The sequence below is a fragment of the Budorcas taxicolor genome, chromosome 5 (genome assembly GCF_023091745.1).
Source record: "Budorcas taxicolor isolate Tak-1 chromosome 5, Takin1.1, whole genome shotgun sequence".
NCBI lineage: Eukaryota > Metazoa > Chordata > Mammalia > Artiodactyla > Bovidae > Budorcas > Budorcas taxicolor.
The window spans coordinates 118,933,188-118,946,402 of NC_068914.1; the positions used below are offsets into that span (position 1 = coordinate 118,933,188).

General features: G+C 51.1%; 1 non-coding gene across 1 annotated transcript; it reads right to left on the reverse strand.

The window, feature by feature from the left end:
• Window positions 1-11,894: 11,894 nt before the first annotated feature.
• TRNAE-UUC (transfer RNA glutamic acid (anticodon UUC)) lies at window positions 11,895-11,967 on the reverse strand. The gene has a single exon. It is a non-coding gene; the product is annotated as a tRNA-Glu (tRNA).
• Window positions 11,968-13,215: the final 1,248 nt, after the last annotated feature.

A 13,215-nucleotide genomic window follows, 5' to 3' on the forward strand; every position in this document is an offset into this window, starting at 1 on the left:
CCCGGGCTGCCTTTGTCCAATGCACAGATGGAGTGAGTCCTCCCTGCAGTGAGATGGTAGCCCCCAGGGCTGTCAGCCTGCCCTCCAGGCACTCCCTGGTGAGTATGCTCTGGCCATGACTTAACTCCCACTGCAGGCCACTTGACGTGGCTGGACTTGGAGGAACAATTCTTCACCCCAACCTCTCAGAGTTCCTGTGAGGCTCAAAACCGATACCACCTGTTGCCTCAGGCATGCTTTGCAAGCTGTAAAGTGCTGGACAAAGTTAAAGGCAGTCAGTTTTACCAAGATCGACTTCTTTCTGAGACTGGTTCTCCATCTCTTGCTCCAAGGATTCTTGGGGCGTGTCATAAGCACATGAATGTGGCATCTGTGGGCTGGCATCTCGCAGCCTTTGAACAGACTGGGAATACCTGTCAGCCATTCAGAATGCAGAGTCAAGGGCCTTTTCCGGATGGAAGCAGGGGGGCTGGTGGGCATGTTGCCCGACAGGGAGGCCTCCAGGCCCGCTTGCCAAGCCTCTGGTCCCTGTAAACGGGCATGATCGCCTGGAGACCCTGGCAACCCTCTTTACATTTACCTGGGGGAGCTGACAGGAACGAGCTGCCCAGAGCATCTCGACTTCTCCCACTGGGGGGCTGTGTGTCTGATGGCACCAGAGGGACAAGGGGAAAAACTTTTAAGTCAGCAGATCTGGATTTAGAGTCTGATCTAATATAAAATGGCTCTGGTTCCCCCCATAGGTGAGACACCCCTGTGTTTCCCCCAAAGAGAGTTCTGACATCTCGCTTGCTGGGAAAGATTTTTAAGATCTCAAGAGGGAAAAAAAAAGGCAAACAGTTGTGGGATATTTGAAATGAAGAATAGATACCAAGTCGCGTGGAGATGTCTCTCAAAGGGCTGGCATTTCAAAGCTCAAAGCTCTTTCCTGTTTTCTCAAACTTTAACAGTCAGTGCATCCATTTTCCAGAGGAGAAAATAGAGGCTCAGTTAAATGGTTTGAAAGACATGTCTGACATCACATGGTTAATGAGAAGGGAGAGTGGGATTAGAATTCATATTGTCTGTTTCCACATCTGGCTCCACTGCTTACTGGTCAGGTGGCCTTGGGAGAGCTCAAGACCTCAGCTGAGCCTCTGTTTCATCATCTGTAAAATGGGACTAGTGACCTATGAGAGAGCTGTGAGAATTAAACAGGATAATTCCTGTAAACCGTCTGATGCAGCCACAGAATAAACACCCAACAAATACCAGTGGTTTTTACTACTCTAGGATACGCTGTTATTAATGAATGAATGATTAACTTAAATGGACCTTGGCCATTTGCTCGGGCCTAGGAAGCTTTCCTTTCTAGAAACCAAAGAAATGAAGGCAGTTTCCTTTGCATGGAAATAAAGGCCCACTGAGCCATGTCTGGTGGCAGAATTGCGCGTTACTTCCTCTGGATCATTCACCTTGAAGGATCCTTCCAGGAGCAGAGAAAGGGCTGCCCACCCCCCACCCCCAGTGTAGACCATCCCTGACCGTCTCTCTGAGGGCTGCCCCCCCCCCCCCAGTGTAGACCATCCATGACATTCTCTCTGAGGGCTGCTGCCCCCAGTGTAGACCATCCCTGACCGTCTCTCTGAGGGCTGCCCCCCCCTCCAGTGTAGACCATCCCTGACATTCTCTCTGAGGGCTGCCCTCCCCCCACCACCAGTGTAGACCATCCCTGATCATCTCTCTGAGGGCTGCCGCCCCCAGTGTAGACCATCCATGACATTCTCTCTGAGGGCTGCCACCCCCAGTGTAGACCATCCCTGACCATCTCTCTGAGGGCTGCCCCCCCCTCCAGTGTAGACCATCCCTGACCATCTCTCTGAGGGCTGCTCCCCCCTCCAGTGTAGACCATCCCTGACCATCTCTCTGGCGATGCTGACAAGGGGGCATTTTGTGATGATTATGCAAGAAGCCTTTCAATAACTGACCCTCTGCTCCAGCAAGAAGCTTTGAATTTTGCAGAATTGCTGGAGCAAAGTAATTTCTCATCTGGCACTGGCTCCCATAAGTCTCAGAACCATCTCAGAATTGTCTCTGAAGTGCTCTGCCTAACCGATTGCCCTCTACTCATTTCTCGAGAGTTAACAGATGTGAGATTTAGAGGGGAGGGTGACGAGTGGCCCAGGACCTGGAGAAGCTGTTGTGGTGAGAGGGGCCACTTCTTGCTGGAGCACATCCAAACTGGCACCACGGTGAATATAGAAAAAGCTAGAAAGTTTAAGGCCTCCGTGGCTTCCCTGGTGACTCGGATGGTGACGAACTTGCCTGCAGTGCAGGAGACCTGGCTCTGATCCCGGGGTTGGAAAGATCCCCTGAGGAAGGGCATGGCAGCCCTCTCCATATTCTTGCCTGGAGAACCCCAGGGACAGAGGAGTCTGGCAGGCCACAATCCATAGGGTCTCAAAGAGTCAGATGTGACTGAGCGACCAACAGTTTGACTTTCACACTCTCAGGGGCCTCCATTATCAGAGCAGCTTCCACGCTGGTCCCTCGGCCGCTGCTTCCCTGCTGCGTCCTCCTCCCAGTGGCAGATGGTTACCTACTTAAATTTTTTTTTGTGAAACTTCTTTATTTATTTACATTACCATATATAAAATAGGTAGCCAATGGGAATTTGCTGTATGGTTCAGGAAGCTTAAACAGGGGCTCTGTATCAACCTAGACGCATGGGATGGGAAGGGAGATGGGAGGGAGTTTCAAAAGGGGAGGGGATATATGTATACCTATGGCTGATTCATGTTGAGATTTGACAGAAAACAGCAAAATTATGTAAAGCGATTATCCTTTAATAAAAATAATTAAATAAAGAATAATAAATGGGACTTCAAAGGTAGTAAACAATAAAATTTATTTATTCATAGCCGCCGGGTCTTCATTGCTGCCAGTGGGCTTTGTCTAGTTACAGAGAGCAGGCTGCTCATTGCTGTTGCCTCCCTTGTTGCCAAGCGTGGGCTCTAGGGAGCGTGGCATCCGTAGTTGTGATTCCCAGGGTCTAGAGCACAGGCGCAGTAGTTGTGGCTCTTGGGCTTAGTTGTTCCCGTGACAGGTGAAATCCCCGGTCAGGAATGGAACCCCATGTCCCCTGCATTGGCAGGTAAATTCTTAACCACTGGTGGTCCACACCAGGGAAGTCCCAACTAGCTACTTTTTAATTCGTGTCCCTAAATACAGGATGCACATCATTTATCTACCCCGTAGGACAGACAGCTGTAGTGGGTCTCAGTATGAGCTCTGGGGTCAGATAAACCAGGGATGGGCCTGACTCCTACACGGTTTTGGTTTGGAGTTCGCCCAGGAGACCCTGCCCAAGGACGTCAGCACAGTGTTTTATGGTGAACCAATTCCTGAAAGTACCACTTGGGGAGTGAGGTGGAGACATGAGACAGGGCGGGGAGGGGAACTCTGGGAGGGGCCAGCACTAAGTGAACTGCTGCGGTGGGCAGCTTAGCCCCACGGAGACTCCGGGATACTGCATGGAGCTGGAGTCTCCCCAGCTCCGCGGAGGGAGCTGGCAGGTACTTATCCGCCCAACACCCGGCCCTGGTTGGAGCTTCACAGCTGCGACCCTCCGCACGTCCGCCGTGCCCTGTGCGGGGGCTGGACGGCCCACAGCTAGGAACAAAACCCACTGGACAGAGAGCCTTGGGTCACCAGGGTGGGGGTGGAGGCCCTGCAGGAGCCGCGGTGACCGCTCCCCTCCCCAGGCATGGGGCTGCCTGCCCTAGACCCTTGGGAGTCTCAGATCTGATCCCCATAAAGGCCCAAATGCAGACACACCTTCTACCACTTCCCTGAGAAGGTAGAGTGGGAACGGAGGTAATTCAGGTAAGAGCTGGTTGAGATGCGGTTTGGGGTCCAGGCGGGCTGCTCAGCCCCTTCTCTGGCTGCACTGTTGGAGGAGGATGCCCCTCACAAACGACCTCCTCATGCCTCTAAAAGCCTGAGTGTCAGGTTCACCCGATTCAGATCTTCCCAGGCTAATGTCCTGCAGGGTGGCAGACAGGGCGTTGGGGCTGGGGCATCTTTACCTATCTAGGGGCAGAGTCAGAGGAGACTGAGTGCTTTGGGAAGAGCCCTCACAGTTACTATGATGACTCAACAAGGTGATGCTTCTAAAATGCTTAGCTGCACGGGGCGCAAGTAATCATCCAAAAATCATTTGTGGAAGAGATGAGTATGCTTTTAATTTTCATTTTCTATGTTTATTTTTATTGGCTGTGTGGTTTAGGCAAATTACTTAACCTCTCTGAACCTCAGTGGTTTTCACCCATGTCACCCTTGGGGGTCATGGTGTGGATTAAGAGATGGCATGTGTTATATTTGTGCTTCTCTGATAGCTCAGTTGGTAAAGAATCCGCTTGCAATGCAGGAGACCTGGGTTCGATCACTGGATTAGGAAGATCCCCTGGAGAAGGGAATGGCTACCCACTCCAGTATTCTGGCCTGGAGAATCCAGGGATTCTCAGTCCATGGGATCGCAAAGAGTCTGACACGACTTAGCAACTTTCACTTTCATATATTATATTGGAGAAGGAAACGGCATCTCACTCCAGTATTCTTGCCTGGATAATCCCATGGACAGAGGAGCCTGGTGGGCTACAGTCCATGGGGTCACAGAGTCGGACACGACTGAAGTGACTTAGCAGCAGCAGCATATATTATATACACGCATCTGCCGCATACATAGTAAGTACTCAACAGAGCAAGAGGCAGATGTGGCCTCGTCCAGCCCCAGAGCTGGAGCCCGGCACAGTCATATTCTCCAGGTTCATGACTGAAAGAAGAATTCTGAGCCCTGACTTCCAATTTTCCCTATTCATCCTTCCCCATCTCCGGTCCTTCTTCACTCCCTCACCCCTCATCTGCATCCTCTCCCTGCACGTGGGCATTCCATCCATCATTCAGCTTTCTGCCCAGGTGCAGGCTGCTCCCGCTGTTATCAAAAGGCACTCAGGAACCCACGGGCCAGCTCCTCCTCCCAGCCCGAGCTCCCTCCCTACCTGTTCCCAGCTTCTCCCAGACAGAAGGGAGACAGAGATAATGAGTGAGGTTCCTCTGAGCATAACAATGAAGGAAAGGAGGTGTGTTCAGCCGATGAACAAACTAGAAAGGGAGCTCAGAGGGTGACGATGAGATGTTGGGGCTATGGACGATGGGTGGTTGGAGGCTGGTGACACTCAGCCTAGACCGGGAGGATGCTGAGCAGGGAGGCCTTCCGCTTGGCTCCTCCCTGCTTGCTGAGTTTGGAAGGTCCTTGTGGATGAGGCACCGTGGAAGGGTGGGAAGGTGGGAGATGAGTTCAAGTCCTCTTTCTGCTCTGCACTTCTGTGTGGCCTTGAGCGAGTCACTGGCCATGTGGCCATATCCACATCACGCCACCTTTTGTGTGCCAGGCCATGGGATCCAGCAGGAAACCCCACAGACATACTCTCGACGTCTTACAATCTCTGGAACACTTGGCTGTGCATTAGGCGGTTAAACTCCCCCCACTCCCTTACACCTGTAATGCAGGCAGTTTATGGGCTCTGATCCCAGAGGAGGGCATCGTCCAGGTGGTTTTCCTAAGGATGAAGAGGGGAAAGCCAGGGAAAGAGAGGCAAGGAGGGCAGAATGGTCCAGGCTGAGGGACCAGTTTGGAGGGAGAAGGCAAAGATGGAGGCTAGGGGTGGGGAGTGGGAGGCTGGGCCATCCCTGGGGGCACAGAAGGCTGGGCTGGGCTTCTTATTTTATAAAATGACTTGTGAAATATTTTCTTATAAGTATATTACAAAATTGTAAATAAAATAGATGGAGTAGTCACTGGACAGTTTTAAGCAGAACTATGCAACTTGGTCTGGCTTGGAAAGGGCACTTGGGGGCTCTGGGTGGAGAATGGATTGGGGAGGGGGAGAGGAGGTCAGGAGAGTGGGTAGGAGGCCATGCAGGGGTCCAGTGGCCAGAGCAGCTCCCACCAGCATCTCTCAGTCTTGTTGAAAGCAGCTCGTATAGTAAAGGTCTCTGCTATAAAAATGCCAAACCTGAGTTACCAATGGCCTCATTGGAAGAGATGCCTAATGTGCCGATCAGAGGCTCTTCATGAGTGTGAGAATCAGGCCATGCGGCTCCGTGAAGTCGTGTCCTGCCATGCCCGTGATCAGGCCTGGACTGGGGTGGTGGCTGCCAGGGCAATGGATATGGGCCAAACCAAGACCAATGCAGAAGCAGGAGGGAGAGGAGTGGTGGGGGTCAGTGTCACTTGTCATGACACCTCTGACCACACCATTCCCTCCTGCCCCCACAGGGTACCCCTACTTTGTCCTGACCTTGTCCTGCTCAGTCTCCAAGCAAATCGTTTCCAAGACAGGCCCCTGGAGTCAAAGTCCTGTGTCCCCTAAGAGGGTCAAACAGACAGGCTTGGCGCTGCACCACGTGACACCCTGGGGGGCAATCCTGATGTGTGGGCGGTCGTCTGGGTGCAGGGTGAGAGGCGCTTAAGGCCACCCAGGCCAGCGGGCAGCGGCAGCTGTCACTGTTCCCGACCCAAGTGTCTTTCTCACGGAGCCCTGCTCTGGTTTCTGTGGAGATGCTCCACTCCCTAGCCCCTCCTCCTGCATTCCACATGGGTGACGTATAGGGGGCCCCTCCTCATCAGCCTTGTCCTCAGGCTCTAAAATTGGGCCCTGTCAGAGTTCACATGGGAACCTGGGTCCCCCAGGCCCTGACTATTGTCGTGAGCATGTGTGCACATGTGCCCTCGTGCCTGCCCACTCATACACTTTCACACACTCCGGCTCACCCAGGCCCATTTCCAGTCACTTGACCTCAGCTGCTGCCTTCTCAGCCCCAGGCAGCCCCTGCTAAGGTGGCCCTTTGGAGCTTGCCACTGCTTTGGCGCAGTTCCTGGTTCTGGCCCCTTCTAGGCCTGGGCATGCTGCCCCTGTCCACTGCTCCTATGGAAGGCAGCTCACCCATCACCCATCCCTGACTCTCAGCCTGGACCCTGGTGGGTGGCCTGCCTGTGCCCCATCTTCAGTGAGAGTCCTCCCTGACAGCCCTGCCCAGGGCAACAATTCAGGGCCCAGGGGAAGGGTCAGCAGATGCCACTGGGTACCAGGTCTGGAGACCTGGCGGGCAAGAAGATGGCCTCAGTCCCCACCCCAAGGCTGTTGCAGGGGAGAGCAGAGCCACTCTGCTGGGCCACCGCCATGCCTGCTCACCCAGCTCCCTCCCTGCTTCTGACTTCCACTGGGGCCTCTCTCCTGATTCTTCCCCAGCCATGAGCTTTGTGTGTCCACAGGTGGGCCCCATCCAGGATGGGTGAGTCAGGGGCCCCATCCTTTGGGTTATGGTGATTGGTCCAAGGAGGGATGCAGGCTCTGGAGGGGGCTGCTGGTTTGGGGTCCTGACCCCACCACTTACTCACACTGAGATCTTAGGCAAACATGTATTGGGTTGGCCAAAAATTTCCTCAGGTTTTTCCATAAGATGTCACAGAAGAAACCCAAACGAACTTTTTGGCCAATCCAATAACTTCCCTGTGCCTCAGTTTCCTCACCTGTACAATGGAGAAAATAATGGTCCTCACTTAATTGTTGTACAGATAGAATCATGTAAACAGCTCAGCACAGAATAAGTGCTCAGTAAATATGAGCTGCTGGGATTAATAGGACTAAATTTGGGGCCTTCTGATGGAGTGATTGTAAAAGAGAAGCTTTTTTTTTTAAAAAAACTGATATTCTGAATGTACACCTTGAGTTACTGGAGGAATCTTGCCATCAGGAGGGAGAGCCTGCCTGATAATGAATTCAGCACAAAGAAAACCAGAGCTCAGAGATGGGGGAAGGACTTAATCCTGATGAAATCATTTGAGTTCCTTGATTCAGCTGTTCCTGAAAGTGTGCTCCTGAACTATTCAGGAACATAACCAAGTCTTTGTTTTTTTTCTTTTTTTTTTGCTTGCATCACTTTGAGTTGGGTTTCTATCATTTGTAACCAAAAATGTCATAATGAGCATCCATCTGTCCCTCCATCCATCCGTCCATCCATCCATCCATCCACAAGTCCTAGCTGTGTGGATTTAGACACATCACTTTGCTCTCCAAGACTTAGTTTCTGCATCTGTAAAATGGGAATTTCATCAATTACTTGATGGATGGTTTCAGCAATGAATGGGCAAGCCATGTACCAAAGGCAGAGGAGGGTCTCAGTAAATTTCCCTTCCATTTCATCTTTTCTGTCTATATCCTGCCCCACCCCCACCTGGAAAGTCAAAAGAGGATCCATACCCTACCAGACCTTGCTCCTACAGCAGCAGAATCTGATTGGTACAGCCTTTATTGTTTCTCTGTCATTTTCCAGAATATTGGTGTCATGAGAGGACCACAGGGAATGGGGGAGTAAAAAATAACATAAACAAACTGAACAGAAAGGCAGGAGGGCAGCGAGAGGGGCTGAGATCGGGTGTTCAGGGCAGAGAGGAGCAAGATCCGGGCAGTCAGAGCCTCTTAGCTTTCAGCCACCAGAGTGGAAAATTCTGCAAAAGAAAATGACAGAGGTGAGTCACAGGGGGACGGCGGCCTGGGGCACTGGCTGGGACCTGACCACGGGGAGACGCCTCCCCACACATTTTTCTTGATTCTCAAATATGCTGCAGAAGAAAGAGCTAGAGTGATGGAGGGAGTGAGCATGGGGATGAATGAATGAATGAGTGAATGAATGAGGTGAGATGGGAAATGATGCACCTGCCATATTTTTTTGTGTCATGATGTCATGTCACCCACAAATTTTAGTAATACTAACTACAATAATAACAGCCATGATAGTTTTCTGAATGTTTATCACATACCAGTCAGTTTTCTAAGTACTTTATATACAACATCTTATTTAACTGACAAAAATCCCACGATGTGAATTTTATCATTATTCCCATTCTACAGAGAGGAAAGGAAACAGAGGCTCAGAGTCCAGCAAAGTCTATGGGGTCACACAGCTAGAAAGAAGCACAGCCAGGCTTCAGATCTCTTTCTTAGTGCTTGGTTTTTAGCTCCTCTTCTGAGCTCTTTCTTAGCCCCTAGGTTTAACCCATGAGGGTCACCACCAGAATCTTGAGAATACACAGAGTCCCAGGCCCTTACTACAGAATTTTTGACTCAGAAGGTCTGGGGAGGGATGAGTTATTTTATTTGTCAAAAGGTGATTCTGGTGAACAGCCAAGTTCAGAAACAGCTGTGTGCTCCTCCTCCTCTGGGGGACCGAGCCACGCCCTGGAGGAGACTGACCATGTGACTTCTGTACACCCCTCAGAGGGGTGAGCGCGTCCTGGTGCTCAGAATGAGCTGGGCTCTGTCTCACATGCACACATGCTAAGTTGCTCCAGCCATGTTCAACTCTTTACAACCCCATGGACCTGCCAGATTCCTCTGGGATACTCCAGGCAAGAATGTTGGAGTGGGTTGCCATGCCTTCTTCCAGGGGATCTTCCTGACCCAGGATCAAACCTGCATCTCTTATGTCTCCTGAACTGGCAGGTGGGTTCTCAACCACTAGCGCCACCTGGGAAGCCCCTGTCTCACACAGCTCCTCATTTAATCATCACAAACACTAGGGAACTGGGAGTTATTATCCCCATTTTACAGAGAGGCAAACTGAGGACCAGAGAGCAGAAGCGACTTTTCAGTGACTTCAGGTAATAATTGGCTGAGGATTCAAGCTCTGGGATCCAGATCCCTCCATGTGGGCTTGCCTGCCAGTCCATGTTGGTCACCCCCTTCCCCAGCAGTGCACATTGGCCCTGCTTTGCCTTAATATTAAGGATGTCAGAGAGAGACCAGTGTTGGCACCAGGGGGCAATCAGACATCTTTCTAGTAAATCCAACTCCATTAAAATGAACAAAGGATGGGGCAACCAGATGAGGGGAGATGCAGGGGAGTCCAAGATGGTCCCTGCACCATAGGAGTTTCTGGAAGAAGATGATATCAGGAAGTGCTCTGTGCTGCTGGCCTTTTCTCTGAATCTCAAGCATGCCGAGGGCATTCACACCCCAGGATCTTTGCACCTGCCATTCTTGTTGCCTGGTACATTCTCCAGGCTGCCTCACGGCCAGTTCCTTCTCACTCACCTGGTCTCAGCTCAGATGTCACCTCTCAAGGGGCCTTCTCTGACCCCTCTGGTACAAGCAGTGACCCACCCCTACTGAGACCCTCTTTGCTATCACCATTTATTTATTAGCTTCACAGCACTCCCCACTCTCGGAATACTTCTGAGTCTATTCTTGCTTATTCACTTGCTGTCTGCTTCCTGCACTGGACCCTCTCAGGCTTTGTTTCCTCCATCCCACCTCTTGGCTCTGCATCTGACACCAAGGGGACCACATGTGTTTGTGAAAAGATGGGAGAGGCTCAGAGACTCTGTGTTCCCAGCAAGAAGAGGTGCCTTCTATTTAAGGCATCAACAAAACCCTCAGAGAAAAGGTAGCTTTCGATATAGGCATATAGGCAGATGCAGGATTCCCATAGGAGAAAGCAGAGGGAGGGGTCTAGTCTCGGAGGGCAGGAAGCAACGGTGTGTATTTGGGGAAGACTCAGTAGTCGTGCTGGGCTGGCCTCTTGCATGATAAGACAAGCTCAGCTAGAGAGGCCTGGGCCCTTGAATCTGGCTCTTCCCCTTGTGGGCTGTGTGACCTTAGACAAGGCACTGAGCCTCTCTGAGCCCCACTAGCATCCTCTGTAAAAGACAGCTCTGCTTCTGACTCAGAGGCCGTCAGAAGAGAAGTGCTGGTGCACAGGAGGCCTCAGCCCCTTCTGGGACTCTTCTACCCTCCCTGCTCCATGTCTTCTCAACTGTGGGGTCCTCATGTGCTGGTCAGCAGGGTTTCTGCTCAGCAGTCAGGTCATCTGAGACCTTTATTTGGAAGATTTGCTTTAGGAGAGTCTTCCCTGTTGTTTTTCTCTGCAAGAAACGAGAGAAGACAGAAGGAGTCGGCCACCCTCTCCAATATGTGCTTTGAGATGCCATGTCCCCAGCCTGCCAGACACTGGGGGACCCTCAGGTAAGGCCCCGTCACCTCTGGAAACGCAGGTGTGATGTGGGGACAGCACAGGTGGGGACTGAGAAGGCTTTGAGGCTCAGGCTGGCCCTGTTTGCTGGGCGTCTGCTCCCCAGTCTGGCCCTGGAGTGAAGGGAGAGGGCAGTAACAATTCCTAGTCAGAGACAAAAAACTGAATGAGAAGTGGCTTCAAAAAGGCCACAAGAGGTATCTGGGGCTCCCCTGAGGTTCGTCCTGTCCTCCCCAGGCTTGGTATGAAACATACTGTGAAAACCTCCCAGGGTAATTTCTTCAATGCACATGGTTATGTAAAATGTTATCACTGGGGATGCTGGGCTATTGTTGGACCTACAAAGTTAGAAGGATTTAAAAAATCACCAAGTGAAAAAACAAAACCACTTAAACCAACACATGCTATCATCATGGAAGTGACCTGCCATTGATCCCGCCGGGTGGAGGGCTCCTCATCTTTTGGGGATTTGACCTGGGAAATGGACACCACCCTCTCCTGTCCCCAGCTAGTCCCTGAGGCCAGGAAAGTCAGGTGGCCTGGAAGTGGGGGCCTGGGGATCAAATCAAGGTGAGAGAGGGGGAGAGGTCTCCTGCTCGTCCTGAAAACCCTCAGGGTGGTGGGCTAAGGGATCACAGTGAACGTCAGGAATGGAACCCATCATCAAACACTAAAAATTCCTCCCACAGTCCAGGCATCAAAGCGTCCGCTTTCTCACCAGGGGCTCCTCTGAACCTACAGCACCCTACTAAGGCAGGTGGTTCTTTTGAAATGTTTTTTTTTTTTTTTTTGGCTGCACAGTGAGACCTGTGGGATTTTAGTTCCCTGACCAGGGATTGAACCTGTGCCCCCTGCATTGAAAGCACAGTGTCTTAACCACTAGACCACCAGGGAAGCCCCAAGATATCTTTTACCATTAGTACTTTGATTAATATTGCCCTTTTTTATAGAATTTAAAAATTCTTATTTTTATCCTCCGTGGGAAGCATTTTTGCATTTATCATCTCATTAAGTTCTCACTTCCTCCATGGGAGAGTGGCTTTTGTCTGCATTTTATAGGTGGGGAAACTGAGGCTGCAGTCCAGTTGCATGATCAAGATCGCACAGAGGACATGATTCAAACTTCCCCCTTTACCCTGGAGGTTTCCGACCTACTTTGACCTGGGTCTAGAGTAACACAGGCGCCAGCTCAAATATCGCCACCCTATGACTGTCATATTAGCCATTTTTTATTTACTTCATGGTACTTATCACTCTCTGAAATTATCTTACTTATGTAATTGCTTATTTCTTTCAGTCTCCCCCTACCACAGTGTAAACCCCAGGGGTCAGGGGGCACTATCTCTCTTGCTCACAACTCTCTTAGCAACAGAACAGACCTGGCCCCCAGCAGATGCCTGTAAACAAATGCCAAATGGGTGGACAGATGGATGAATGGATGGCATGGCTCATGAGTCCTCCTTAGGTGTTCAACAAGTACTGACTTTCTGCATATAATCCTCACAACAGCCCCAGGAGGTGAGTGGGATGATTCCCATTTTATAGATGGGGAAGTGGAGGCCTGAAAAGGTCAAGTTCAAGGTCACACAGCATAGAAGGGACAGGAACAGGGATTTGGCTGTGGTCTCAGGAACACCCTCTACATGAAGGTAGAAAGGCTGTTCCTGAGAAGGCTAGTATCTCACATCGGATGGAAGCATGAAATCTCTCTAGCTTCAACCTGCCATTTGATCTGAGAAATTGGCTGGAGCCCGCATAGCCTGTCCTTAGTCATTGAGTCACTCTGTTCTGGGATAAAGGAGACATGAGTCTGTCCACCATCACCTGCTCATGCGGTAATTGTCAAGAGGGGTAATTGGTCCTTTCCATCTCCTGACCTCCATCTACGCCACCCCCAACCTTCACCCTAGAAATGACAGGTTCTTGGCTGCTCCTCAGCAAAGAGCCTATCGCCTTCACACTGATGGCATCTGGGGCAGTCAGCGTGAAGGGGACCAGGGGCACCAACCATGGGACCCTCCAGCAGTAGAATGTCTGACATTCTGGAGCCTGACTATGGAGGTGTTTTCCACCCATGAGGTTTTCAAAAGCCTCTAAAAACAGACCTCTGGGATCTCCCATGAAGCAGTCAGGGTGTCACAA